The sequence below is a fragment of the Pelophylax lessonae genome, assembly GCF_965119305.1.
Source record: "Pelophylax lessonae genome assembly, chromosome: 5".
Classification (NCBI taxonomy): Eukaryota; Metazoa; Chordata; class Amphibia; order Anura; family Ranidae; genus Pelophylax; species Pelophylax lessonae.
The window spans coordinates 548,600,030-548,627,556 of NC_138772.1; the positions used below are offsets into that span (position 1 = coordinate 548,600,030).

Here is a 27,527-nt window from a genome sequence, read left to right on the forward strand (position 1 = left end):
CAACCTTGGCCGCATGCCCCTCTCAGCCACACCGGCCAACCGTGGCCGCATGCCCCTCTCAGTCACACGCCAACCGTGGCCACATGCCCCTCTCAGTCACACGCCAACTGCCAACCTTGGCCGCATGCCCCTCTCATCCACATCGGCCACCCGCCAACCTTGGCCGCATGCCCCCCTCATCCACACCGGCCACCCGCCAACCTTGGCCGCATGCCCCCCTCATCCACACCGGCCACCCGCCAACCTTGGCCGCATGCCCCCCTCATCCATACCGGCCACCCGCCAACCTTGGCCGCATGCCCCTCATTCACTCAACTTGTCCGTATGCCCCTCTCATCCACACCGACCACAACAGAGGGGTTAGAAGCTCCCCAAATCTTCTCAGCCAGACAAGTCAGCAGAAGGAATTGATTAATTCGTTACTAGGTTGATGACTCCAGCAGGCCCCCCATTATTTACACACACACACTTCTCCGAGAAAATTTCTAGCGATTAGGGCCAACTCAAGGACAGCTCATACGCATAGGAGCCTACCGGACTGATTAAAGAAAAGCGGTCATCCACCTTAAAAACCCAATCGCCAAAACATTGTCCACAACCAACCTCCTGATTCGGGCAGTACCCCTGAGCTGCACCACACATTCTGCCACCTGAGAGGCTAAAGGTAGAAATGGCAAACCTGCAGCAGAGCTCCCCCTGAGCTGCCCACCTGATGTGACCTCCCCTCTGCCCAGCCAGAGCCGCAGCATAGGTTTCATGGACAGGACCAGAAGCTCCAGACCTCAAAGCTGCACCCTGCCCATTGGTTGCAGAAGCCTCAGAGTCAGAACCCCCGCTCTGCAAATCACTACCAGAGGCAGCAGCAGCTGTCACTCCATCCACCAACACACAAACATTCCCCATTCCAGCATTACAAGCAGCTTTATCATTCACATTCATTTTCACATCCATGGCACTACTGCTCCCAGCAGGCCCACTCACATCAAATGCTGTGGTCTTCACCTCCCCCAACATACTCCTTAAACAAAAACCTTCCACAGGTTTCAGGAACACCTTTCACAGTGCAGCTACCATGTTCCTTCTCACCTTTAGCTGCTATACCTGCAGCAGAGTCCAGAATTACTGACTTCTTGGTATCAGAGGCCAGCCCTGCAGCCATCTTTTATGCAGGGCTCTGGGCAGACACAGGTGGTTTTCCCTCCAAAACTCCATACTGGAGTCCATTTGGCATATTTAACCACTTCAGCTCTGGAAGGATTTATCCCTTCATGACCAGGCCATTTTTAGCTATTCAGCATTGTGCTAATTTAACTGGCAATTGTGCGGTCATGCAACGCTGTACCCAAGTGAAATTTATATATTTTTTTTTTAACACAAATAAAGCTTTATTTTGGTGGTATTTGATTTTTTATTTTTTTTTATTATATAAACGAAAAAAATCCTGAAGCTATATAAATGTATAATAATAATAGTGTGTGACTGTGGGGGGACATTAGAGTGTAAGCTCCTCTGGTACAGAGACTGATGTGACTGTGGGGGGACATTAGAGTGTAAGCTCCTCTGGTACAGAGACTGATGTGACTGTGGGGGGACATTAGAGTGTAAGCTCCTCTGGTACAGAGACTGATGTGACTGTGGGGGGACATTAGAGTGTAAGCTCCTCTGGTACAGAGACTGATGTGACTGTGGGGGGACATTAGAGTGTAAGCTCCTCTGGTACAGAGACTGATGTGACTGTGGGGGGACATTAGAGTGTAAAGGCCCGTACACACGTGCAGATAGTCGGCCGAAAAGATTCGGCCGACGACCGATCGGCCGATTTTCAGCTTGTTAAGGCCCGTACACACGTGCAGATTGTCGGCCGAAAAGATTCGGCCGACGACCGATCGGCCGATTGTAGGCTTGTTAGTATGATGCTTCCGATAGCCGACAGCGCACTTTCGGCCAAACAGAATCTGTCGTGCAAGCATTAAAATTTTTGTATGCCGACACCAGAAAGGCCGATTTTTAGCCAGTCAGTACAGAATTCGGCCGACAGACAGCAGATTTGCAAGACTGGGCATGCTCAGAAAAGAAAAAACACAGGGAAAGTTAACCATCACATGACATCACTTCTGCAGTCGGCGGACAAAATTCGTGTGCAGTCTTTTGCACTTTTCAGTGGACACGACAGCCCGGGGACAAAAGACGGCCGATCGGTCGGCCGACGATCGGTACGTGTGTACGGGGCATAAGTTTTGGTTTATTAAAAATCTTACAAACATACAACGTAATAAAAACATATTTACATATATACAGAATAAATAAATTATATATAAACAAACAAAATGTAGCTTACTTCAGCATAAAAAAACAAACAAACTTTTTTGCCAGAAAACATAAAACAGAACCAAATTCACAAACCAAGATCTATGGTATTATTATTATAATAATGCACAACAAAGCCCTAACCTCCACCTAAACACACCCTCAGGCATTACACATTTATCCCATGCATGCAGCCTTTTTCCAAAAATCCAATCTTATAAAAAGTCTAGGGCAGTGGTCCTCAACTCCGGTCCTCAGGGCCCACTAACAGGCCAGATTTTAAGTATTACCTTGGGGAGATGCAGACTAGAGTACTGCAATCACTGAGCAGCAAATGATATCACCTGGGATGTATTTCAGTTATCTTGCAAACCTGGCCTGTTATGCCTCGTACACACGAATCGATTATTGGCCGGGAATTTTCGGCCAACGTCCGATCGGCCGATTTTCCGCTTGTTAGTATGATGCTTCCGACAACCGACTCCGACTTTTCGGCTGAAAAAAATCTGGTGTGCATGCTATAAAATTTTTGTTGGCCGTCAACAGAACGGCCGATTTTCCGTCAGTCAGTACAGATTTCGGCAGACAAAAATCTGATGAGCAAGACTGGGCATGCTCAGAGAAGAAAAAACACACGGAAAGTAAACCATCACATGACATCACTTCTGAAGTAGATCTTTGTTGGCCGAGAAAATTTGTGTGCAGTCTAGGCACATTCCAACCAACACAACAACACTGGACAAAAGTCGGACGATCGGTCGGCCGATAATCGTTGCGTGTGTATGAGGCATTAGTGGGCCCTGAGGGCCAGGGTTGAGGACCACTGGTCTAGGGGATGTGATAGGATAGAAAGAAGAGCCGCACATCCAGAGACTGACAGACAGCAGCACCTGACATTCCTCCACGCCTTTGTCCAGGCTCCCGGCCGCCACCTGTACTTTTTTAAGACCCCGAATCTTCTCAACCTCACCTAGAATGTTGTGCACCACCACATTGACAGGAAGGACTTTTTTCCGAGTGGAAACCTGACACTGTGCACTCCACGTGAAGTGATGCATTTCAAAAGACCCATACGACCACTCCGCATAGCTCAAGCGGGAAAAGAAAAGGATTCCTAGAGCCCCACCCACCCGCTTATAGACTTCTATATTGAAGGGTCACCGAAGCATGAAATGGTCCATCGTCTCCTCCACACTCCACTCTTGGACAATCAAGGTTCTCCGCAGAGCGATGCTTCATGTTGCACTTCACATAGAGTCTGCCATGGAACGAGAGTCAGGCAGTACCTTGTAAATAGCTGGCCCGAAATTAATCCTCCATGATAGAGAGAGTGGAAGTCCTCACGCTGAAGTGCACTGTCCCCCTCTGCAGTAGCCAGGCTATTTACAAGGTATTGTCCGCTCTGGCTACCGCTGGAGGGACCATTGGATTAATCTGTATAGATTTTACAAATCCCCTTTACCTTACCAGTAAGCATAGTTTTTGCCCATTATGTGACAATCAGTGGTGTACCTCGATATACACTTTCGGAAACATCAGATATCCCATTATTTGGATCTATGCCGTGCCTTTATCCTCCTCTGACACCCGCAGAGTAGATATAATTTATCCATCGTCATATCCGATATCTGGGTTGGATTATCTGTTCACCCTAAATATCCCCCCCCCTCCATTCTGGTTTGGACCATAAGCACACGCTGACCCGCTGCTGTAGTGTAAATGTTACATTTTTGATGTGCATGAAATCTTTCCTTGTATTCTACAACAAATGTCTCACTACATGATTGCTTGATTAGTTTACATAACAATACTCTCCGGAAGAAGCGCATACAGCACTAAACATGTGGTAGGGTGGGTTTAGACACATATTGGTTTTCATACCATTATTTTAGACCATGCTTTGTATATGTTTGTATTCTAAATATATATTTTTTAAAATTTTCTAATAAAATATAATCCTTTTATGACATGTTGTCCTGTTGTTGTGCCAACAAAGTCCAACTATATATACTTTCTCTAGTTTGAACTGGAGAGAGTCCAAATAAGGGCAACTAAGCTAATTAGGGGATTGGAGGACCTTAATTATGAGGAGCGTTTACAAGCGCTCGATTTACTCTCCCTAGAGAAGAGACGCCTGAGAGGGGACATGATAGCGATTTACAAATACCTCAATGGTGATCTCAGCATAGAAAAAAAACTATTCAGTCGCAAGGAGTGCAAGAGAACACGAGGCCATACAATGCGATTAGAGAGGAAGCGATTTAACCTCAGGCTACGCATGGGGGTTTTTTTTCACAGTAAGGGCAATAAAATTATGGAACTCTCTTCCACAAATGGTAGTAACTGCGGGGAGTATGGCTACTTTTAAAAGACTCTTGGACGTACATCTCCAAGATCAAAACATTTAGGGGTATTTGAAATGAATACGTCCACACACACCGAAACTAGTTGAACTGGATGGACTATTGTCTTTATTCAACTTCAACTACTATGTAACTATGTAACTATGTCATTGGCTGGGTTTCCTCCACTGTCCAATGTGACTCTCCATTGGACACAGTGGGGACACTCCCTCAGCCCAAATAAATCACAGCAGCATCGTGGGGTGATGATGTCACGCAGAGAAAAGGTGGCTCCTGGAAGAGAGTTTGAGGAGAGAGCTGGAGAGACCTTCTTGATGGTTTTAAGAAGCTCCTCCTCGAGGTGAACTGTAGGAATTTCAAAGATTTGATTTAAACGTTATCACACTAGTGGAGGTTTTTCTCTTATCCTAAATATACGTGTGAGAGGAACTACTACTGATCCGTACTGGATGAGGTGTATTGATGGTGATATGCTATTTATGCCTAATCCATGAGAGTGGGTAGGCATGGGGATCTGGTAAATCTCCAAATCATCTACCCTATTCCCGGCAACATTGGTGGTGGAGAGTGACAGTGTTCCCTCTAAACCAGAGATCTCCAAACTACGGCCCTCCAGCTGTTGCAGAACTACACATCCCATTAAGCATTGTATAACTCTGACATTCACAGACATGACTGGGAATGATGGGAATTGTAGTTCCTGAACAACTGGAGGGCCATAGTTTGAAGACCCCTGGCCTAAACTCACTATTACTACTCTGTGGATGAGTTTGCCAATCCATTTCCTGCATGTTTGCTCTTATGGACTCTTGATGGACTATATTTTATGACTTTTTAATGATCTTAGAATTAAGTGTGCACTAAATCGGTGATCATATTACAGTCTGGGACATCAAAGTGGCTAGTGCTTTCATTGTATCCACTAGAAAGCACTTAAAGGTGGTAAGGGGATACCACCATTCCTGCGCTACTGAAATTTATGTATGGTATATGCAGGGCTCAAAATTTCAAGTCATGAGCTATTAGCCAGGCCTTAAGAGTTAAGCCTCGTACACACGCAACGATTGTTGGCCGTGAATTTTCAGCCAACGTCCGATCGGCCGATTATCGGCTTGTTTTACTGGTAGGACCTATCACCTAAGACCCAGTGTAGGTGGCCATCATCCCGATAAATAGATACAAAGAAAGTACCCCCAATGATTTGGGACTTTACATGCCACTCAAACACCGAAAGAAGGTGCAATGATGTATGTATAAAATCAAAATTTATTACATAACAAAAAATATTGAATACACAAACTATAAATGAGATATGCCTTCAGACAGCAGCAGTCTGAGCATATGAAAAAGTTAGTGGTCGTGCCAATCCTAGAATTTACTAAATTGAGAACATGGAAGATTGGGAAGGAAGGATTTTCCAGGCACATGAAGTAATTAAAATCAATTTTATTTAAATTCCATAAAACATAGAAAAAAAAAAGGGAAGGGGAAGGGGAGGAAAGAGGGAACGAAAAACACATATGAAAAATTACAATATAAAATCGATTGGGGCCTGAACGGCTGCACCAATCATCTGTATAACATACAGCAGTTCTAATAGGTGTAATTCTACACAACTACAATGCTGTTAGCCATAATAAAGACTGTAAATACATAACAGGGATGCTGTCAGAGGTCAGTCCTGGCAGGCACCGTCCCACACGAGATCAGATAATGGTGACAAAGAGTAATGGTTTAATTGCTCAACATGTTTCGCCTCATATAGAGGCTTCGTCTGGAGCCTAATTGTAAGTATTGTAGAAAGATTCTGTATATTTGTTATGCAGGACAGAAGTCACCGCAGAATAATTGGTAGTTAGTGACGAAGGGACACTCGTGGATTAGTCAGAGCTCGGTATCATATGAAAGAAAGCTGGCCCAGGATTGGTAAAAACCTGGCTGCCACCAAGCACTCAAATACTGAGAACATTTCCCTATAACTAAATGGGTGTAGCCCATAAGTTATACCATATAAAAAATGGTGTGTGGGTTGCCTTTAACCAGCTCTGTGCTATATGTCCATGGTGTCCTCTCCGGATGGGGAACCGCCGCCATGGCTTTTCAGGCCCCAATCGATTTTATATTGTATTTATTCATATGTGTTTTTTGTTCCCTCTTTCCTCCCCTTCCCCTTCCCTTTTTTTTCTATGTTTTATGGAATTTAAATAAAATTGATTTTAAATACTTCATGTGCCTGGAAAATCCTTCCTTCCCAATCTTCCATGTTCTCGATTGAATACACAAACATTATATCACTAGAAAAAACTAGACATACAAGAACTATAAAAACCTGCAAGCAAAGACAGACCAGTATCCATACAGAAGACTCTTGGGTATCATTGGTAGAAAGAACCGGACAGGACCCTACGCGTTTCGGGTTTTAAAACCCTTCTTCAGGGGTCAACCAGAGTTCGGTACACAATGTTTACCTATATATGGATATAAATTGTATTTCAGCATTCTGAGAATGAAACAATATTCAAAATACAAGAATAATTCATATTGTATAGGGTATACCAAATGCCATAGTCTTCAAATGTAGGTACCTACCCAAAGGAGTTTTCTTTGTAGGGGCAACTGGGCTGTCAATTAAAATCGGTATCAACCGAAAAGGAGATGTCTGGTCTCATAGAAGACATAATTCACTGAGAAAAAAGAGTAATTAAAGCAGAGTTCCGGGCACAGAAACCATTTTTCAATAAACATACCCCCGGGACAGTCAGGGCTAGCACATTCCACAATGGCTAGCCTCTGATCTGTCCCGGTTCGCACTTACCTGCAAGAAGAAATACTCACTTAATATAAAATTTCTTCCACAGCGTTTCCATCTCTCTTGTGGGCAGCTGAAGCCGGTGCGATCCTCTTCCGCGTCTTCTTCCGCGTCCTCTTCTCCCAGAATGCGCCTGCACCGGCCCCTCTCGTCACTTCCGGTGCGGCGCCGCATTCCTCCACAGCTTCTGGGCATGCCCAGAAGCTGTGGAGGAATGCGGCGTCGCCCCGGAAGTGACGAGCGGGGCCGGTGCCGTCGCATTGATTCCTGGGAGCGATGACGTTCAGCTCCCAGGAATCATTGCAAGCCTGGAAGTGACGGCGGAGAGGGAGGAAGTGAAGAATAGGTGAGTATCTTCGATCTTCAATTACAAGGTGAGTACAAAAAAAAAAAAACCTAACTATCCAATTCTGTTTCAGGTGAAGGTGAACAAGCGGACGGGCACAAAAAAAAAGATCAATTTTGTGCCTGGAACTCCGCTTTAAGAGATGGCTGGCATTTGACAACATCGTGGGCGCCACAATGATCCATTATTGGTCCTAGATGGTCCCCATGGGTAAGTGGGCCACTGTAATATCTCAGTAGTCACTAAATAATGGTAGAGTAAAGAAACATATATACATAAGTATATGTCATAATAATCTTTTAGTGAATAATAAGAAGGGTACAGATGGAAGGGAGTAAGGAATATCCTTGTCATACCTCTTGTAAGTATATATTGTTCGTGGCTAGAGGTAAGCGGAGTATATAAATATAGCGATTTCAGGCTGTGGACAGTACCCTGGAGATGAAAATATGGTTGTATGTGGAGGAGAAAGGAGAACCAAGATTATCGGCTTGTTAGTATGATGATTCCGACAACCGACTGCGACTTTTCGGCCGAACAAAATCTGGTGTGCAGGCTAAAAAATTTTTGTTGGCCGTCAACAGAACGGCCGATTTTCCGTCAGTCAGTACAGATTTCGGCAGACAAACATCAGATGAGCAAGACTGGGCATGCTCAGAGAAGAAAAAACACACGGAAAGTAAACCAGCACATGACATCACTTCTGCAGTTGGTTGTTGTTGGCCGAGAAAATTCGTGTGCAGTCTAGAGCACATTTCAACCAACACAACAACACTGGACAAAAGTCGGCCGATCGGTCGGCCAACAATCGGTGCATGTGTACGAGGCATTACTCGCCACTTGTTGCCCCACCCAAACCCTACCCTGCTCCGTCCCTAAACACGCCCTCCTAAAATATCTCATATGCGTTCCCCCTTTCAATGCAGAGTGACCACAGTTTTATTTGATAGCCCAGTTTGGAAGTGTTTAAGCAGAGTGCATCTATGTATTGCCTGCTGCTCTCCTGATTAGCAGGCAGAGCCAGTCTACATTCCCTATACTAGCACCTGGCTAGGAGGGTGCTACACTAACAACTACATTTAGCCTAAAAATCTAACTAGAGGAGGGTGCTACATTAAGATCCAGAAATTCGAGTTGGACGGGTAGACAAGGTAATGCCGTTACACAAGACGAGATCATATATAGGAATGTGCACACTGTGTTAATGTACAGGTGGCTTAATCATTATCAGGATCTATACGGAGGATTTGTAGCAAGCAATCCACAGCGAAGAGGTGCACTGGAGAGCAGGTAATGATAATGGGGTTCTCTATGGGAGGTGTTCACTCTGTGCACACTACTTCAGTTTTATGGAAGCAATACATTGGGTGTTATTAACCACTTCAGCCCTGGAAGGTTTTTTTTTTCTTTTATTTTTTTTTTTTTTTTTTTTTTTAACAAATCGTATAAAAAAAAAGTAACGTTTTTTTAAAAATGTAAACAAATTAAAACTTATTTTTACATTAAATATATATATATATATATATATATATATATATATATATATATATATATATATATATATATATATATATGGGCTTTGTGATGGGGAACTATTCAACTGGGAGGTTCTGGGATAGTAGGTTCTGTGATGGGGATCTGTATGACTTGGGAGCTCTGTTGGGGGGGACTGTGCGACTGGGGGGGATGGTATGACTGGGGAACTCTGTGAAGGGGGACTGTGTGACGGGGGTCAATGTGATTGGGGGGACTATGTGAGTGGGGGAGCTCTGTGATGGGGGGACTATGTGAGTGGAGGAGCTCTGTGATGGGGGACTGTGTGACTGGGGGGGGAGCTCTGTGATGGGGGACTGTGTGACTGGGGGGGGAGCTCTGTGATGGGGGGACTATGTGAGTGGAGGAGCTCTGTGATGGGGGACTGTGTGACTGGGGGGGAGCTCTGTGATGGGGGACTGTGTGACTGGGGGGGAGCTCTGTGATGGGGGACTGTGTGACTGGGGGGGAGCTCTGTGATGGGGGACTGTGTGATGGGGGGGGAGCTCTGTGATGAGGGACTGTGTGACTGGGAGGGGGAGCTCTGTGATGGGGGACTGTGTGACTGGGGGAGGGGGAGCTCTGTGATGGGGGACTGTGTGACTGGGGGGGGGGGCTCTGTGATGGGGGACTGTGTGACTGGGGGGGGGAGCTATGTGAATTGGGGACTGTGTGACTGGGGGGAGCTCTGTGATGGAGGACTGTGTGGCGAGGGGGGGGGGGCTCTGTGATGGGGGACTGTGTGACTGGGGGGGAGCTCTGTGATGGGGGACTGTGTGACATGGGGGACTGTGTGACTGGGGGGGGGGGCTCTGTGATGGGGGGGGCTCTGTGACGGGGGACTGTGTGACTGGGGAGGAGCTCTGTGATAGGGGACTGTGTGACTGGGGGGGAGCTCTGTGATGGGGGACTGTGTGACTGGGGGGGGGGCTCTGTGATGGGGGGCTGTGTGACTGGGGGGAGCTCTGTGATGGGGGACTGTGTGACTGGGGGGGGCTCTGTGATGGGGGGGCTCTGTGATGGGGGACTGTGTGACTGGGGAGGAGCTCTGTGATGGGGGACTGTGTGACTGGGGGGGAGCTCTGTGATGGGGGACTGTGTGACTGGGGGGAGCTCTGTGATGGGGGACTGTGTGACTGGGGGGGAGCTCTGTGATGGGGGACTGTGTGACTGGGTGGGGGGGGGGAGCTCTGTTAAAAGCCCCGGAAGGTTTTACCCCTTTAATGACCAGGCCATTTTTTGCATATTGTTGTGTTCCACTCTTGCAGATTGGATATATATGCACTTTACTTGTGACAATGTTTGCACTGTTTGCCGATGTTCTTTCACTGTTTCTGACTTTCTAAATAAACATATTTGAAAAAAAAAAAAATTATATATATTTTTTTCTAAATCGCTCCGACTTAGAAAAAGGGTCCTGTACTATTTTGGAGCGACCTCGGAGCGACTTGTATAGACTTCCATTATGTGAAGTCCCTGCAAGTCGCTCCGAAGTCGTGGTGCAATGTAATGCACAAGTCGCCCCCGAAGTAGTAAGGAGTCGTGTCGCGCTAATGTGAACCGGCTCTAAAAGTGTTTATATAAATGAAACAAATCCAAGTGAATATCCCGATTTGATACAAATCTTTAAACGAACAAAGTGTCCTTTTGTGAAATTCATAAAGCAAAATACCTTAAAGTGTGGATTATAGGCATGTGCAGGGGGGGGGGGGGGTGTCAGGCGGGCCTGGGCACACCCTAATCACCCCATGCAGCGCAGATTCCCCCAGCTGATATTTCACCAAAGCCCCCCAAGGACAAAGGCAGCCCGTCCAGTGGGGGCGCAGGGGCGCCGCCCCCCCATCCATGCTTCCCACCCCCTAATCTACATGCAGGGTGCCGGACGCATGGATTCCAATGGGGTTTTTTTTTTTTTTTTTTTTTTGAAGCACGTGATTAGAGCCAGAGGCTCCAATAGGCTTGGAAAAAGGGTGGGCTCGGGGCGCAGAGCACTGCGCCTTGAGCCCACCCAGTTGTGTGACAATAGCGAATGAATATTCGCTATTGCCACACTGATTCTCCTACTGGCTAATCAGGAAGCACGTCCAGAGACCTGTTTCCCAATTGGCCGAAACGAGAAGCCATGCTATTGGCCAAGGAGGAGGGAGGGGACGCAGGGGAAGCCCACGGAGGTGACTGAGGGGGACGCCGCAGCCGCTGCCTGCCCAGGGTGAGTGAGTCGGGAGCCAGCGACTGGGGGGGGGGGTTTAGTTTGGGGGTTGGAGCTGGTGTGGTCCGTGGGGAGGGGGGTATGGTGTGGTCCGTCTGCCGCCCCCCCCGGCCCATGGACCACCAGCCGCCACTGCCCAACGGGCTCCTAAAAAAATAGTAAAAAAGAAATGATAAAAATAGAAAATTACTAACACCATCCACTGCCGTAATCACACCAAATTCTGCCCTACTGACAAGCCCACTGCTCTCATGACACCATCCCCTGCCCTATTAGCACCGTCCATGTTTTAATACTTTTGGGGTGCACACCCTAATGCAATAGGCCGCGCTCTCCTTTACCTTTGTCATAGTCGGTATCTGTCTGTCTCTTCCAGGAAGATGGAATTCTCCGCAATCCTCACTCTGTTGGTCACCTTCCTCATCACCCTCCACTTTGTCCTATCATGGTGGAGACAGCACAGACGGTACAGGTCGCTGCCCCCCGGACCCACCCCGCTGCCTTTCCTGGGAACCCCGAAGTATTTGAATCTGCGAGCTGCCGATAAAAACTACACCTTGGTAAGTGACCTCTGGGATCCAACCAGCTTCTGAGATACTGTCCTCAGTGGTTGTGCAAAATGTGTTTCCTGTACCTGGTGAAGATACATTTATAGCGGCAGACACATACCGCTCCTTAGTGGGTGTCCAATGGGTCCCAGTGTCCAGTACAGACATTTATCGTCAGCCACTTTATAGGCAGCAAATATAGGTGTGCGCAGCCCATTGCATTAGGTTGTGCACCCCAAAGCGCAAACACACACGCCTTTCTCTGTAGCCTCAGCTGCACAGGGCAGTGAATGAATGGGAAGTGCTCTGTGCTGAGCGGCTTCCTGTTCATTCACAAACTGAAGCATAGTAAACACAGTTTACTATGCTTCAGTTATGAATGGACACAGTGCGCGAGTGTGTTCATTTAGAAAAGAAAGGGGTCCTTAAATTACATATTTACTAGCCCCTTCCCCCCGCTCTCCATCCTGAAACATCCACCGTAGCAGTCGGGGGGAGAGGAAGGAAGCCAGCAGCACTGCGGGGTGTGGGGAAGCCCGGGCAGTAGGTGGAATCAGCACTGCTCGAAGGGATTAGGGTGTGCCCAGGCACACCCCCCTGCGCATGCCTATGGCAGAAAACTTTCTTTAAAGCATAATTCCACCCAAAAGTGGAACTTCCGCTTTAAGGCCTCCTCCCTGTCTCCTGTTTGTGAAACAGAGCTTTTGGGGAGGAGTGGGGAAGCAGGTACCCGATTTTACAGGTCCCCATTCCCACTTCCATTCTGGTCACCTTAGGCAATCGGAAGTGGAAGTTCTCCTTCCCAAAGTCTTTTGGGACACATGACAGGTCCTAGAAAAACTTCAGGACTAGACAGAGTGCACAGTGGGCACCCAGCTGTGAACCGCAAGCTGTCACAGCCGGATGCCCATAGTAGAGATGCTGGTGCCACCGCGGGAGGACACAGGGAGAACACAGTTGGGGGGGGGGGGGGGGGGAGTACACCGCTGGATCTTGGGACAGGTGAGTGGCTGTTTATTAAAAGTCTGCAGATACACTTTTTGTAGTTGCTGACTTTTAATAAACAAATAATGACTGGAACTCCGCTTTAACCACTTAGCGTCGCCCCCAACAGGGGAAAAAATTCATTCCTGATCCCCCAAAAGGCAATTGGATATTCCCTGGATCAACTTTATCTATACTGCTGGATTAGCTACTATACCTACCAACTAACTACCAACTACCGATAAATATTAGAATCCAGATATATTATGTACTTTTCGGAAAGAATCCAGGCCTTTTTTTTTTTTAAAACATTCTACTGAGCTGGCAGAACCAGATCTTGAGGGAGTTAATTCCACATGTTCACAGCTCTTACTGTGAAGATGCCTTTCTATATTTGGAGATTAAATCGTTTTTTCCAGACGTAAAGAGTGCCCCCTTGTCCTCTGTGATGACCAGAGTAAAGACTTTTGACAGTAATGTTCACAGTCCTTATCAGCACCTAGATTCCACTTGGCAGTGTTTCGGAGTCATGATCCAGGACCATTAGTAAGACATTTCTCAAGCTAACAGCTTAATAGCATTGTCAGACCATATTTCTGGCTTTTTATTTCTCAGTGCAGACCCAAAATCCAGTCATGTTTAATAAATCCTGATCTGAAGGAATTACATTAATAACAAGCATCAGGGGCAGACTGGCAAATTTTGGCCCAGGTCCATGGTGCAGTGACTTGGCCCTCCGTCCTCCTCCTTACCTCCTTGAAGCCCTGCTCCAGGTACTCTCTACTCACCAGCTGAATCCGGGTTCCCAACCTGGCCGTTGGGGGAGCTGGGACAGCTCAGTTGGGGCAGGCCAGGGGATGAGAGTCTCCAGTGGGACATGGAACCGGCCTCTGCTTAGACAGTTTAAACCATCTATGCTGGGGAGGGAGGCCTACGCTCTGTCCTGGTCTTCAACCCGCACTCAGTAGGTCAGTGGCGGGGACTTTTTACTTCTCTTCATCAGGAATCCTTTAGGCATGTCTGTGGCAGAAGCGGTGCAGCCATTATACAGGACATCAGAGTGGTCCAGGGGGCAATTGCCCCCTGACTCAGCCCTCCCCTGACAAGCATCCACCCAACTGTAGAAGAAGATTACTTTCATTGTAGCACCAAAAAAACCCTATATTATGAGGTGCCGGAGGCAGATTAGACACATTCCATTGCCTAAGTGGTATAAATATTTAATGTAGATAAAGTTTTTAGTCTCTATCAAATGGTATTTTTATGCTGGACAATAATATGTGGGTCATTAGACTGTAGCATGTGATCATAGAAATCTATTGATACAGTTACAAAAAATAGCATTGTGTGAGGGTCTGCTGAAATATCCTATAAACCAGTGGTCTCCAAACTGCAGCCAAGGGTCCGAATGCATCCCTTTGCTTGCTTTTATCTGGCCCTTTGGGGCAATATTTCATCCTCTGAGACCAACAATGGGGCATAATTCCCCATTGACGCCAACAAAGGGGCACAATTCCTCCCAATGACACCAACGATGGGGCACAGTTTCTCTCAGTGACACCAACAGTGGGGACAGTTTCTCTCAGTGACACCAACAAAGAGGCATGATTCCTCCCAATGACACCAACGATGGGGCACAGCTTCTCTGTGACACCAACAAAGGGGCACAATTCCTCTCAATGACACCAATGATGGGGCACGGTTTCTACCAATGACACCAATGATGGGGCACGCTTTCTCCCAATGACTCCCAACGATGGGGCACAGTTTCTCTCAGTGACACCAACAATGGGGCAAAATTCTCCCACTGACACCAACAAAGGGGCACGATTCTTCCCAATGACACCAACAATGGGGCACAGTTTCTCCCAATGACCCCAACGATGTGGCACAGTTTCTCTCAGTGACACCAACAAAGGGGCACAATTCCTCTCCATGACACCAATGATGGGGCACGCTTTCTCCCAATGACACCAACGATGGGGCACAGTTTCTCCCAATGACCCCAACGATGGGGCACAGTTTCTCTCAGTGACACCAACAAAGAGGCACGATTCCTCCCAATGACACCGACGGTGGGGCACAGCTTCTCTCAGTGACACCAACAATGGGGCAAAATTCTCCCACTGACACCCAACAAAGGGGCACGATTCTTCCCAATGACCCCAACGATGGTGCACAGTTTCTCCCAATGACCCCAACGATTGGGCACAGTTTCTCTCAATGACACCAACAATGGGGCAAAATTCTCCCACTGACACCAACAAAGGGGCACGATTCTTCCCAATGACACCAACAATGGGGAACAGTTTCTCCCAATGACCCAAACGATGGGGCACAGTTTCTCCCAATGACACCAACGATGGGGCATGATTCTTTCCACTCAAAGACACAAACGATGGGGTACAATTCCTCTCACTGGGGTTCGCTCCCACTGATGCCAGGACATTTTTTACTTCCAGTGACCACAGTCCGGCCCCCTAAAGTCTGAACGACAGTAAACTGGCTCTTTGTATAGAGAGTTTGGAGACCCCGTTATTCACTATACCTCTCCTACAAACACCCTCCTAAGAGACCACTATAAAGCTGTTGCAACCTTGTGAGCTCTCATTTTTCCATCAATTAAATGTAGACTTTGCTAACTAAAAGGCAGACTTATTTTGTGTCTACATTTGTTGCAAATTTGCTTGATACATTCAAGAATTTCTGTTTGTTTCTGTGTCTGCGGACTTATAGACAATGTAACACCCCGGTATGAAGCCCTCAGTTACAGGAAGGGTTCAAAGTTTACAGCTAATGGATTTGAAATTCTCATGAGTCTCCTCTCACCCAGATTACACATTCACCAAACAGAGCAAAAAAGCAAATGTAACATAAATGCACAATACAAAGTGCGGAACTGGAGAGGAGGAAGTTTTGTTGTAAACCCCCGAAAAGAAGAAAGATAAAGCATATCCTTCCATAATGTGTACTTGCCTCAATCCACAGTGCCTTGAAAAAGTATTCATACCCCTTGAACTTTCCCACATTTTGTCATGTTACAACCAAAAACATAAATGTATATGTGCACAACGCGTTTCCGAGCATGCGCAAAGCTCTCACGGAGCATGCGCACTTCTTTTTCAAGTGTCTTGAAAGACTCTGTCGGAGCTTCGCGCATGCTCGGAAATACGTTGTGTCCCCCCAGCTCCACGGTGACGTCATACGCCAGCCGGCGCTGCGTCTCAACCAGTGGCCCACACAGCTGAGAGCCGGAAGCAGCCTATCTCCTCGCTGAGACACCATGCCGTATGGAGATAGCCGATCTATATCAGAACTTTAAAGTCGGTTTTATCTCCACCAATGTAGCAGTCTCGTCCGCAATGAGCTTCACTGTTTTCCCCCTACTTACAGTATCTCACAAAAGTAAGCACACCCCTCACATTTTTGTAAATATTTTATTATATCTTTTCTTGTGACAACACTGAAGAAATGACACTTTGCTTCAATGTAAAGTAGTGAGTGTACAGCTTGTATAACAGTGTAAATTTGCTGTCCCCTCAAAATAACTCAACACACAGCCATTATTGTCTAAACCGCTGGCAACAAAAGTGAGTACACCGCTAAGTGAAAATGTCAAATTGGGCCCAATTAGCCATTTTTCCTCCCCGGTGTCATGTGACTCGTTAGGGTTACAAGGTCTCAGGTGTGAATATGGAGCAGGTGTGTTAAATTTGGTGTTATTGCTCTCACTCTCTCATACTGGTCACTGGAAGTTCAACATGGCACCTCATGGCAAAGAACTCTCTGAGGATCTGAAAAAAAGAATTGTTGCTCTACATAAAGATGGCCTAGGCTATAAGAAGATTGCCAAGACCCTGAAACTGAGCTGCAGCACGGTGGCCAAGACCATACAGCGGTTTAACAGGACAGGTTCCACTCAGAACAGGCCTCTTCATGCTGAACCAAAGAAGTTGAGTGCGCATGCTCAGCGTCATATCCAGAGGTTGTCTTAGGGAAATAGACGTATGAGTGCTGCCAGCATTGATGCAGAGGTTGAAGGGGTGGGGGGTCAGCCTGTCAGTGCTCAGACAATATCCTGCACACTGCATCAAATTTATCTACATGGCTGTCATCCCAGAAGGAAGCCTCTTCTAAAGATGATGCACAAGAAAGCCCGCAAACAGTTTGCTGAAGACAAGCTGACTAAGGACATGGATTACTGGAACCATGTCCTGTGGTCTGATGAGACTAAGTGTCAAGGTCTTACCTTACCTACCTGTTGGCAGCCATCTTGGACATGTGCAGACTGCTGTCTCTTATAAACTGTTTGCATTATCACTTGTCTGCTGCCTGGGCGACGCTCAGTGATGATGTTGCACACCTGACTATATGTATCACCTGATGGCTTTCAGACATTGCCCTTGCATTTGTGCTCCACTGATAGCAGTCCTCTGGTCTCTGTGGTTTCTCTGTGCATGACTTGGCTTGGCTGACGACCTTCCTGGCTCTGGATTCCACATCGGCAGATGACACCGCATCAGACGACGACCCGGCTTCGGCAGACTACCTGCTTCCGAACTTGACCCCGGCTGTTCTTGATTTTGCTCCTCTCCCTTGCTGTGTGATTATTATTGTTGCATAAATAAATTGCTTTATTTTACTTGCATCTTCGTGTGGCCTGGTTTCCATGCACCCTGACACAAAGATAAACTTATTTGGTTCAGATGGTGTCAAGCGTGTGTGGTAGCAACCAGGTGAGGAATACAAAGACAAGTGTGTCTTGCCTACAGTCAAGCATGGTGGTGGGAGTGTCATGGTCTGGGGCTGCATGAGTGCTGCTGGCACTGGGGAGCTACAGTTCATTGAGGGAACCATGAATGCCAACACGTACTGTGACATACTGAATCAGAGCATGATCCCCTCCCTTCAGAGACTGGACCGCAGGGCAGAATTCCAACATAACGACCCCAAACCCACCTCCAAGACGACCACTGCGTTGCTAAAGAAGCTGAAGGTAAAGGTGATGGACTGGCCAAGCATGTCTCCAGACCTAAACCCTATTGAGCATCTGTGGGGCATCCTCAAATGGAAGGTAGAGGAGCGCAAGGTCTCTAACATCCACCAGCTCTGTGATGTCATCATGGAGGAGTGGAAAAGGACTCCAGTGGCAACCTGTGAAGCTCTGTTGAACTCCATGCCCAAGACGGTTAAGGCAGTGCTGGAAAATAATGGTGGCCACACAAAATATTGACACTTGGGGCCCAATTTGGACATTTTCACTTAGGGGTGTACTCACTTTTGTTGCCAGCGGTTTAGACATTAATAGCTGTGTGTTGAGTTATTTTGATGGAACAGTAAATTTACACTGTTATACAAGCTGTACACTCACTAATTTACATTGTAGCAAAGTGTCATTTCTTCAGTGTTGTCACATGAAAAGATAGAATAAAATATTTACAAAATGTTAGGGGTGTACTTACTTTTGTGAGATACTGTGTGTGTGTGTGTGTATATATATATATATATATATATATATATATATATATATATATATATATATATATTTATCCTGGTCTCGTTAGATCACAGGAGATGGTTCCAGTAATCCATGTCCTTAGTCTGCTTGTCTTCAGCAAACTGTTTGTGGGCTTTCTTGTGCATCATCTTTTAGAAGAGGCTTCCTTCTGGGATGACAGCCATGCAGACCAATTTGATGCAGTGTGCGGCGTATGGTCTGAGCACTGACAGGCTGACCCCCCACCCCTTCAACCTCTGCATCAATGCTGGCAGCACTCATACATCTATTTCCCAAAGACAACCTCTGGATATGACGCTGAGCATGCGCACTCAGCTTCTTTGGTCCACCATGAAGAGGCCTGTTCTGAGTGGAACCTGTCCTATTAAACCGCTGTATGGTCTTGGCCACCGTGCTGCAGCTCAGTTTCAGGGTCTTGGCAATCTTCTTATAGCCTAGGCCATCTTTATGAAGAGCAACAATTCTTTTTTTCAGATCCTCAGAGAGTTCTTTGTCATGAGGTGCCATTTTGAACATTCAGTGACCAATATGAGAGAGTGAGAGCGATAATACTAAATTTAACACACCTGAGACCTTGTAACACTAACGGGTAACCTGACACCGGGGAGGGAAAATGGCTAATTGGGCCCAATATGGACATTGTCACTTAGGGGTGTACTCACTTTTGTTGCCAGAGGTTTAGACATTAATGGCTGTGTGTTGAGTTATTTTGAGGGGACAGTAAATTTACACTGTTATACAAGCTGTACACTCACTACTTTACATTGTAGCAAAGTGTCATTTCTTCAGTGTTGTCACATGAAAAGATAGAATAAAATATTTAGAAAATGTGAGAGGTGAGATACTATATATATATTTTTCTTTGTTTTTTTTTTTTTTTTACCAGAGTCACCAGAGCAGTGTAGTGTCACACATATAAAGACTTGCTCTTCAGGGAAATGCCCCTTATTGCCGCCCCTAAAAAAGAGCAAGTCTTGAAATACATTGGGAATGTGGGTAGAAGTGTTCAGATGTCCCATAATATGGTATACAGTTAATCCTGTTTTGAGAGAATCAAAAAAAAATGTACAATATACGATGTTCAGTATTTACAACATTGCATAATTGTGTAGATGTTACAAAACAGGAAGAGGAAATCCCTGCAAATTAAGGGAATCCCTTAGACCCCCCAGGCCACCAGAACTAGTGTCCTCATTGAAGGACTTCCCCCTCTATTACTTTTCTGGGGAAAAACCAAAATTTGGGATTTGAATTTACTTTCGCTTTTAATGACAATGGTAAACAGGACAAATAGAGAGGGGAAATTTCCCTAATGGGGGCACAGACAGCAATAACAACTGACAGGGATTCTAACCCTCTACACTCCATGCAAAACCAAAAAAAAAAGCTTAGCCTTTAGTTATACTATAAAATAATGTGTTTAAAGTATAACTAAAGGCAAAACTTTAATTTTAGCATAGAAACAAAAGAAATTGAGGGCCCAAGGGACTTTAACGAGACATGCAAGAATAGGTAAAATCACATAAGTTTATTGAGAAAAAAGGAGGAAATATATGATTGGGAAAACCCAACACATAATTTCATAAAAAAGACATGGACTTTCTGGGGCACCTTCTAGAATGAATCAATGCGACTCACAATTGATAAAATATAATTTTATTACAGAAAAAATAATTAAAAGAGTGGGGAAAAAAACAGACAATCCTCACTCAATATACATGAATATAGAAGAAAAAAGAAAACATTTCTAAAAATAGTAACCCAAACAGTTTCTATCCCAAATGGTTCAAAGGGACCAATGGTAGGACTGTGAAGGGAATACTAGACTTGTTACAATATCGTATCTGGTCAGTGGATCATTACAGAGTCATATCTGATCAACGGGTCTACGCGTTTCGCAGCGTGCTTCTTCAGGGCCAGTTTGTATCAGAAATTTCTTAAGCAAAAACAAAACCTAAATTAGTACAACAATACATATATTCACTCAAAATCATTTGTATATAGATGTGTCTGTGCCTAGGTCCTAGGTTCACAGTCCTACCAATGTATTGCAGATTGTGTGAAGGCCTAGACAGATGTGGCTATCTCTATCCCCACAAGCATAAAGAAGCCGGTGTAACGTGAGAATTACCTACCCCGTGAGAAAAACCTACCCTCGTCACTTCCGGCCAGGAACAGCTGAGCAGCGCAGCAGTGCGCATGCTCCCAGCCCCGGATACCTAATAGAAAAGCTGAGGACCTGACTAGTGCGCGTGCGCACTAGTAGGAAATTATCACGGTGTCCGTGAAAAAAACCTACCTACGCCACGCTTACATTAAAACAGCTGTGCTGCAATATAAGTCATCTCCGCTCCTGTCCCTGTAACTCCCCTGATCTTGGCTAGTAAATATAAAAGCGGCTCTCGGCTCCGTGATTTATGTTCTCATACAGCCGCCGCCGCTTTTATATTTACTAGCCGAGATCAGGGAAGTGACCGGGATAGGAGTGGAGATGACTCGTATTGCAGCAAAGCTGTTTTAATGTAAACGCCGCATTACACACAGTGCCGTGCAACCGGAAGCGACGAGGGTAGGTTTTTCTCACGGGTAGGTAATTCTCACGGAACACCGGAACAAGAAATACATCATAAATGGGTGGGGACAGGAAGGAACACAGAAGGGAAAAACAGAAAGGCGAGTGCAACAACTAAAATAACCACAAGATGGCAGTATAATGACCAAATATAAATACATCACCACAACTATGCATTATATCATGGGTGTCCAACCTTTTGGCTTCTCTGGGCCACATTGAGTGTACAGAAATTCTCTCGGGCCGCATATACAGTGGCGGAGCTAGACTTTTAAAACAGGGGTGGCAAAGGGGTGGCAAGGAATTATTTTGGGGGGTCAATATAGAAAGTGTCATTTAGTGTCAGATTTGTCCACCGCAATGATCGCTGCCATTACTAGTAAAAAAAAATTAAAAAATAAAGTTACATAGTAGATGAGGTTGAATAAAGACAATAGTCCATCCAGTTCAACCTGGATGGACTATTGTCTTTATTCTATGTTGATTTTTTTCATTGGGAATGTTTTATAGCAGAAAGTAAAAAGGATTTGTCGCTAATTTTATGTTTATAGCGCAAACTATAAAAATCGCAGAGGTGATAAAATACCACCAAAAGAAATCTCTATTTGTGGGGAAAAAATACATCAGTTGTATTTGGGTGCAGTGTCGCACAACCTCACAATTGTCAGTTAAAGCAATGCAGTGCCGTATCGCAGAAAATGGTCTGGTCATTAAGGGGGAGCTGAAGTAGTTAAAGGGTCAGTTTTTTCAGATAATTTTGCCCATTTAAGACTTTTTTCTGAGCGGTCAGGGGATGGTAAAAACAGGCAACTCAAAGTCTAGATCACAACTGGAACCCCTCTACATGTTATTAGCCCCATAAAAAATCTGCCACTCTGCTAAAAAAAAAAAAAAAAAAAAAAAAAAAAAAAAGCAGGATTTAGGAGAATTATTACAAATAATGTTGCCCCCTTTAATAAATCATTGTAATGCCACCCATATTCCTGTCCTTTTAACCACTTGCCGACCGCCGCACGACTATCTACGTCGGCGGTCAGCCCCTCACAGGCAAACTAACGTAGGGCTACGTTGCTTGCTTGTGAGGGTCTAGGGAGCGAGCGCGCGCCCCCGGAGGCGCGCTCCCGCGTGGTCACGGACCCCCCCGCGCGTGTGACCAGCGGACCTGATGTCCACCGGCCACTCGGCGATCGGCGGGGGAGAGGGAGAATGTCAGGCAGCTTGTGTAAACAAGCCACCTGTCATTCTCCTCGCTGTAAAGACACTGATCACATGGATCTACTATGTAGATCCGTTGATCAGTGTCCTTACAGCTGAAGCCACAGCCAATCACAGTAGAAAGCACGCCCCTAGGGACACACACAGCCCCTCCCTCCCAAATAAAGTTAACCCCTTCACTACCAGTGTATTTTTACAGTAACAGTGCATATATATAGCACTGATTACTGTAGAAATGTCACTGGTAACCCCAAAAGTGTCAAAAATGTCAGTCAAGGGTCCGATCTGTCCGCCGCAATGTCGCAGTACCGCAAAAAAAATCGCAGATCGCCGCCATTACGCGTTAAAAAAAAAAACAACAAAAATGACAAAAATCTTTCCCTTTGTTAGTAAACGCGATAACTTTTGCGCAAACCAATCAAAATACGCTTTTTGCGATTTTTTTTTACCAAACATAGGTAGCATAAAACAAATTGGCCGAAAATGTTAAAAAATTTTGATTTTTACATTTTTTTTGGGGAAATTTCATATAAAAAAATGTGAAAAATATTGTTATTTTTGCAAAATTGACGCTCTTTTTTTGTTTATAGCGCGTGATCAAAAAATCGCACAGGTGATCAAATACCACCAAAAGAAAGCTCTGTTTGTGGAAAAAAAAAGGACGCCAAATTCGTTTAGGTACAGCGTCGCACGACCGCGCAATTGTCCGTTAAAGTCACGCAGTGCCGAATCGCAAAATACCCCCTGGTCGTAATGGGGGTAAAATCTTCCGGGGCTTAAGTGGTTAAACAGGGTGACTGACAGTAAGCTGACACTAATGCTGCACAGGTGTTAGGGTACTTTCACCCTGGTAAAAGGGCAAGAATATGGCCCTGGGTGACATTACAATGACTTATTAAAGGAAACATTTTTGGTAAGGAGCATAGAATGTACAGGATTCAGGAACAGGCGCTTCTACTACTTGGGCAAACCGTCCCTCACCTCAGTCACTGCAGGCTTTCCAGGCCAGGAACTCCTTTGAGAGCTGATCCATCCCGCACCAAGACAGGAAGACCACGGGAATCGGGATGAAGATTTAATGTCATGAGCGAGGGACTAAGGAGAGAACCTCAAATACCCATTGGCTGTGTAAGTAGCAGGAGGCGTGCAGCCTCCAAGATTTAGGCTGCACCGACTCCTGCTGCCTCCCCAGCCAATGGGTATTTGAGGTTCTCTCCTTAGTCCCTCGCTCATGACATGATCACCCAGAATTAGGAGGACACAAAGTAAGATACAGGACGATTGTCCGGTCTTCCTGTCTTGGTGTGGGATGGATCGGCGCTCCCCTGTGATTACTCCGCTCCTCCTCCCTCCCTCTGCCTACCAGCTATCCATCTGCCTCCCTCCTCCCTCCGCAGCTCCTGTACGGCGATCCCCTATGATTCCTCCGCTGCCATGCACCCGCCCAGGATCGGGGTGGCAACAGGGGTGGCAAGGACTTCTTCTGGGGTGGCAATTGCCACCCCAGCTTACCCTCTGGCTCCGCCACTGCGCATATATAAAATATATACTATTAGTTAAGGTATATAAGTAATAAAACGCCGCCGAGCCTTTCCCGTGCTGCAGCTCCCCCAGCACTAATTTCACACACCTAGTGGATGATCTCCTCCGAGGCTGCCTCTGTGGCCATGCCCCCGACTTGACTTCCTTCTTCCCCAGCAAAAAATAAATAAAATTGTCATGGGGCAGTGCGCCGCATTGCCTGCGGTTCTGCATTATATTCTATCTTACATATTGGTGTAACAGCACAGAGATTCCCCCCTCCTAGAGAAAGTAAAAGCAAATCTCACATTTTAGGTTGTCCCCAGAAAAGTAATAGAGGGGAAATCTTCCAATGGGGACACCAGTTCTGGTGAACTGGGAAAACCCAAGGGATTGCCTTAATTTGCAGGGATTTCCCCTCACTTCCTGATTGGCTATGAGGCAGGAATTAAAGGGAAATCTTTCCAATGGGGCAAAGATGGCAAAAATAAATCTTACAGGGGTTATATCCCTCCCTCTATCCAAAAAACAAATTGCCTAAAGTTATACTTTAACAGCTACATATTGTTTAACAAGGCATGAGCTGAGAATTCCCGTCATTGTTGCCCTCTGACTCTCTTCATTTCTTTTACCTGTGACAGCTCAGCCAAAAGTACGGCTCGATATTCACCATCTGGAAACTGACGGAGCCGGTGGTGGTCCTCTGTGGTTATGAGACGGTGAGGGACGCCCTGGTGAACTACGCAGAAGAGTTCAGTGCCCGTCCAGTTATTTCCACGCTCAGCATCCCCAGCAAAGGATACGGTAAGATAGCCAGGACACTTCTCAGAACTCAACCCGCTTTAGCCCCCGTTCACAGTGGCATGCGATTTGACAGTTCCAAAGCGCATGGCAAGTCGCACCCCATCGCTGGCAATGGAACCATTCATATTGCCGTGACTTATGTCCCAGCGATAATAAAAAAGGTTCCTGCACTACTTTTTACCGGTTTCATTGCGACTTGCATAGACTTCTGTTAAATGAAACCGCAAGCCGCAAAGAAATCGGCAATGCAAGTTGCACTGATTTGCGGCTTTGAAATGACACTGTACATTATTTGCCTATTCCAGAACAGGCAAGGTCAAAGGCCTAATTAGAACCTTCAGGGCCCCGGTGCAAGAAACAATGAGGGCCCCCCGGACCCCTGGCAGGGGCCCTTCCCTTCAAGCATGGGCCTTTTCCCGGTGGTGGAATGCCAGGGTCCAGTCGCAAGTGTGACCTGGAAGTTCACCCATTGGTGTCAGTAGTTTTTTTTTTTGCCATTTTATTTGTATTATTTTTTTATCATTTTATTTATTTATTTTTTTTACAATGTCACTGACTATGACTCTGTCCATTCAGAAAAGGAAGGAGCTGGTAAATGACATATTTACCGACCCCTTCCTGGTTCTCTATTGTGACACATCCCCTGCAGCAACTGGCAGGAGAGGGAAGGGAGCACAGTGGGGGGTGGGGGGAACCAGGGGAGCACACAGGGACCCAGAGACAGCAGAACACAAGTGAACTGGATAGGAGGAGTGGCAGGGGTAGCATACAGAGGAATCAATCTCCTCCAATCTCCAGGAAAAAGGAGGACAGTGATTTCTCGACATGTTGCCCACGCCACCCCTCCTATCCAGGTGTACAAAGGAGCTGCACAGGCCCCCTGGAGCATGGGGCCCGGTTGCAATTGCAACCCCTGCAACCCTTGTAGTTACGCAGGGGAAAAAAAAAACACTTCCATGAATTAAAAAAAAAAACAGTAAAGTTGGCCCCATTTTTTTGTATAATGTGTAAAATGATATTACGCCGAGTAAAAAGATACCTAACACGTCAAACTTTAAAATTGCGCACACTCATGGAATGGCGCCAAACTTCGGTACCTAAAAAAATCTCCATAGGCGACGATTTAAACATTTTTACCGTTACAGAGGAGGTCTTGGGTTAGAATGATTGCTCTCTCTCTAACGTTCGCGGCGATACTAAGGGTCTGGTATGGAATTTAGGGGGGACCCCATTAAAAATCATACCAGACCTGAAGGGCCCCCCAAGCTAATTTTTTATTTTTTTGGTTTCCCCCAATTGTGTTTGACTTATCACTAGTCTGCAGTGTCAATAGGAATTAAATAAAAAGAATGGGCTTTGTAGGAAAAATTTAAAATTGTCTAATATACAATCTATATTGGAGCAAAAATACATACAAATGTAAAATGTATATACCAAATAAGTGAACATTAAAAGGTGTTATTCAATAGTTGTGTTTTGGTTGAATCTCAACTGCAGTAAAAACCAAACTATAACTTTAAAATATTATTCGTATATTTTATTATTTTATTTATGATGATTTTTGTTATTTCTGTATTTTTTTTCCATTTATTATTTATATATTATTACTATTTTATTTTTTACATTTTTTTTCATTTAGGCTCCGTTCACATGTCAGCGTATGATCGCGGGCAGAACCGCCGCGGTTCCGCCCGCGATCCAGAGATTTATTGCAAATCGCGGGACGCCTAGCGTTGCCCGTTGATTTGCAATAGCCCCCCAAACGCCGAGCGATGTTGCCGCGATTTACGCCCGCCGAATCGCGGCAACATCGCGCAAGCAAAATCGCGGGACGCAATACGCTCCAAAAAAGAACAAGAGCTTCTTTGGAGCGTATTGCGTCCCGCGATATTGTTTGCGCGATGTTGCCGCGATTCGGCGGGTGTAAATCGCGGCAACATCGCTCGGCGTTTGGGGGGCTATTGCAAATCAACGGGCAACGCTAGGCGTCCCGCGATTTGCAATAAATGTCCGGATCGCGGGCGGAACCGCGGCGGTTCTGCCCGCGATCATACGCTGACATGTGAACGGAGCCTTAAGCAGAAAATCGCACAAAACGTAAATGACACGTTTCCATCATTGTCTAAGGGAATAAAAAAAGCACAAAAAATGCTCAAATCTGCCTGATTCAAGTTACAAAAAAAAAACTTTTTTGAACTTCAGGCGTTTGACTTCAGGCAATTTTGGAGTGGAGGTGTGAACCGACTCCATAGAGAAGAATAGATTTTTTTTTTTGTCCTCCAGCGTTTTGGAGCTTCGAGCTGGAACAAGCTAGAAAAAAAGAGATTTTTTCCATTTGATTACATTTTTTGTATATATATATATATATATATATTGCACAGAAAACGATCCGCTATTGAACATCTTTCACTGTTTTACTCTGCTTTGTAAAGAACAGCCCAATGTAGAATATGGTTCGGCATGTCTTATGATCACTGCTACGGTCTGTAACCCATTGCTGATGATTATTATCTGCAGATATTACTGGCCCCCGATGGCGTCCTCTGCGCCGATTCACCATCTCCTCTCTGAGGAACTTTGGGATGGGGAAGAAGACCATGGAATCCCGTGTGCTCAAGGAGGCGACTTATCTCACCTGCGCAGCGTCTGAGACGGAAGGTGGGAGGAAATATTTTTGATTATTACCCAATTTGTTTGTTCATTCACTAGGTATTTTGTTTGTTTGAGAAAACAAAAGGGGGTAAGAGAGAGAGGGGGGATAAGAGAGAGAGAGGGGGGATAAGAGAGAGAGGGGGAGG

The 27,527-nt window shown here is 45.7% G+C and overlaps 1 pseudogene across 1 annotated transcript in view; it reads left to right on the forward strand.

Moving 5' to 3' along the window:
• Window positions 1-11,946: 11,946 nt before the first annotated feature.
• Window positions 11,947-27,527, forward strand: part of LOC309556121 (cytochrome P450 2C38-like) — a 64,444-nt pseudogene continuing 48,863 nt past the window's right edge. The window contains exons 1-3 of the transcript XR_014226189.1: window positions 11,947-12,127; window positions 24,567-24,729; window positions 27,247-27,387. The product of XR_014226189.1 is annotated as a cytochrome P450 2C38-like (transcript). The remainder of the gene's footprint in view (window positions 12,128-24,566; window positions 24,730-27,246; window positions 27,388-27,527) is intronic.